The sequence below is a fragment of the Limulus polyphemus genome, unplaced genomic scaffold (genome assembly GCF_000517525.1).
Source record: "Limulus polyphemus unplaced genomic scaffold, Limulus_polyphemus-2.1.2 Scaffold10040, whole genome shotgun sequence".
NCBI classification, from domain to species: domain Eukaryota; kingdom Metazoa; phylum Arthropoda; class Merostomata; order Xiphosura; family Limulidae; genus Limulus; species Limulus polyphemus.
In genome coordinates this window covers 8,720-11,757 of record NW_013675650.1, presented here as the reverse complement: position 1 = coordinate 11,757, position 3,038 = coordinate 8,720, and the positions used below count along the sequence as shown (strand labels likewise).

Here is a 3,038-nt window from a genome sequence, read left to right as displayed (position 1 = left end):
ATTACATGTCTAGCCCCTACTGTAACATACGTAATACAGACCTAACCCCTACTTTAACACACACATTACATGTCTACCCCTACTGTAACATACGTAATACAGGCCTAAATCCTACTTTAACACACACATTACATGTCTAGCCCCTACTGTAACATACGTAATACAGACCTAAACCCTACTTTAACATATACATTACATATCTAGCCCCTAATGTAACATACGTAATACAAACCTAAACCCTACTTTAACATATACATTACATGTCTAGCCCCTAATGTAACATACGTAATACAAACCTAAACCCTACTTTAACATACACATTACCTGTCTAGCCCCTAATGTAACATACGTAATACAGACTTCTAGACACTCCACTACTTTAGCTATAAAAGTACATCAGTTCGTTAAGTGTCCACCTCATTAATTTAACCGATACAGCTGATAATCAGATGTTGTAACCATAACAACTGGATCCGTCTTACAAAACTGCTAATGGCATAACCCAGACGTCGTCAAGAGTGTTATCAGTTCCAACAGAGCCGATGTCACGATGAGTTGTATCTACGTCACAGGATTATTGTCCGCACTTTTCGTCAACAATAGGAAATTAACTTTCATTATTCCAAGAGTTACTGTGACATCACATCAATTTTTTTTAGTGAAGCTCTCCTCCGTATCGCTACTTGTTGAATCAGAAATAAAAAATATGGAGCCAGAAAATATCTCCAGTTTATTGGTGTTATCGTCTCCAGTTTCTTAGTGATGCCGTATTCTTTTGGACTTTCACTAATTACAGTAAACTCAAGTTGTTAACTAGAGTCAGATCGCTAGACACTAAAATTCAGTCACGTTTTTCATCCATTTTTGTCTTAAAACAATGATTTTGTTCTGTGTGTGTTAGTATCCACCACCCAGGGTTGGCTATATCGATTACCGTAACTGTCTGACGGTGTGCGTGAGTTTTTTTTTGTTTGTGATTCGTTTTCGAACCATCGTATTTTGTTTTTAATACTCACAAATCTACATGGATTTATTTTTCAAAGACAGTTGAGTTTGTGCTTAGCGAACTCCAACTTCTTGTGCTGCTTGTTTGTTGTTGTTTTGCTGCGGACAATATTTCCACGACGAGGCTTTCTTTGAACACGTTTATCAGTTTCACTTCACCTGTGGTAAATGATAACTGTGGGCTTCTACTCATTTGCCTATACGTGCATGTTTTTGACAGAATGGGAAAAATGAGTAAGTTTTCTATTCAACCACCAGTCTGTTTTCTTATACCTCAATATGTTTCATGGGTTTGTTTATTTTGTTGTCAAGCAAAAAGCTACACAAGGGCATCAAAACCCAATTTGGAGCGTTATGAAACCTCAGTCTTATCGCTGAGTCACCGGCGAGCTTTTCGTGGGATTTCTTGCTAATTAAAAACGACATGTCGTCAGTTTCGGCAGCTGTATTTAATGATAAGTTAATGTCAGTGTGTAGAATTATACACGGACTTTTCTCTATGTTTTAAAAAATACTTTTCTGTTATTTGCTCAGTGTATTGTTTCCCGATAATAGGGCCAGAAGCTCGCAACTAAATAAAAGTATTATAAGGTAGAGAAAAGTCCATGTATAAATTATACATATTAATTTACCTACGTTATGAGTCTTAAAAAACAAATCTTATGTCAGTGACAATCATACCAAAAATAAATATGAAGACCGGTTCATCGTTTGATTCTCCACTCAGTTATACCGGTTTCAGGCAAGGCAACCTTTGTTCAGCACCCCTGAACAACAACTGTATGATGTCTTTCAGTCACCACAGTGAACCTATTATTTAACAGACAAGATGATACTTGCCTTTAGCCAATCAGGAGTGATTCTTTGCGCACGTGATTCATCAGTCATGCGACTGCAAGACGACTGATAAAATAAATCATGTTATTGATATGTACTTTCACAGACACGAAAATTAAATAATTCCACTGCCGTAACCCTAAAAGGGAACATCACGAAGAAATAGTTGGAATAACTGGTTAGTATTTGTAGAAATATCTGTAGCCCATTTATTTAATACTAATAATAGATTTCAATTGTGAGATTCAAATAATTGGTTTTCCTTCATTTTCGGACTTTACAGTGAAGATGATCAGGTGTTGCTAGAAAAATTTAAAAAAAAATGTTTATTCATGTATACTGGGTTTATACAAAAACCTTGTACAACGTAATTTCGATATTAAGTATTTAAACAAATAAAAATCTCAATTTAAAACTGACTGTATATTGATAGTTTAAAGTAATTTAAGTTTTATCGAAAAGTTATTCTTGGTTTGGATGTAGAGAGAGAGAGACTTTATGACTGTGTCTCCATCTGTTGAAACGTATAGAAATTATCTTTCTATACATTAAGTTTTAAATCGAAGTAAATCCAAACGATACAAATTACTTTGAATTTTTAAAGTTTCAAGTTAAAAAAAAAAAAGATTCAGTTTTAACAAATATCATGTAAGTTGGAATTAATTAATTGTTATAAATTGTGTGTATTTTAGAAGTTGCATGCATAATCAGATACTAGAAGGCATTATACAGGTGTCATAAAGTTAATTATTATCGTCACACGTTTCTATGTAGGAGTTGTATAGAAAACTAACCATTGGTTCAACTTTACTGTTTAAGTAATTATGTTTATGAACAATTTTATTTCAGTTACATTTCAATCATTTCAAAATTGCCCAGATTTGTATTTAATATGTATAAAAGATAAAAATACATTTTCGAAAAATCAAAAGTCAGAAAGTTTATAACAAAAGAAACGCAATACGCCGGGCGAGGCTTAGTTTGTTTGTTTTTGAATTTTGCGCAAAGCTACACGAGGGCTATTTGCGTTAGCCATCCCTAATTTAGCAGTGTAAGACTAGAGGGAAGGCAGCTAGTCATCACCACCCACCGCCAACTCTTGAGCTACTCTTTTACCAACGAATAGTGGGATTCACCGTCACATTATAACGCCCCCACGGCTGAAATGGGCGAGCATGTTTGTTGTGACGGGGATT

At 34.8% G+C, this 3,038-nt stretch overlaps 1 long non-coding RNA gene across 1 annotated transcript in view; it reads right to left on the bottom strand.

Annotated features, from left to right (window-relative positions):
• Positions 1 to 1,658: 1,658 nt before the first annotated feature.
• Positions 1,659 to 3,038, bottom strand: part of LOC111083548 — an 8,966-nt gene continuing 7,586 nt past the window's right edge. Inside the window, exon 3 of the long non-coding RNA XR_002609099.1 lies at positions 1,659 to 2,144. This is a non-coding gene — a long non-coding RNA (uncharacterized LOC111083548). The remainder of the gene's footprint in view (positions 2,145 to 3,038) is intronic.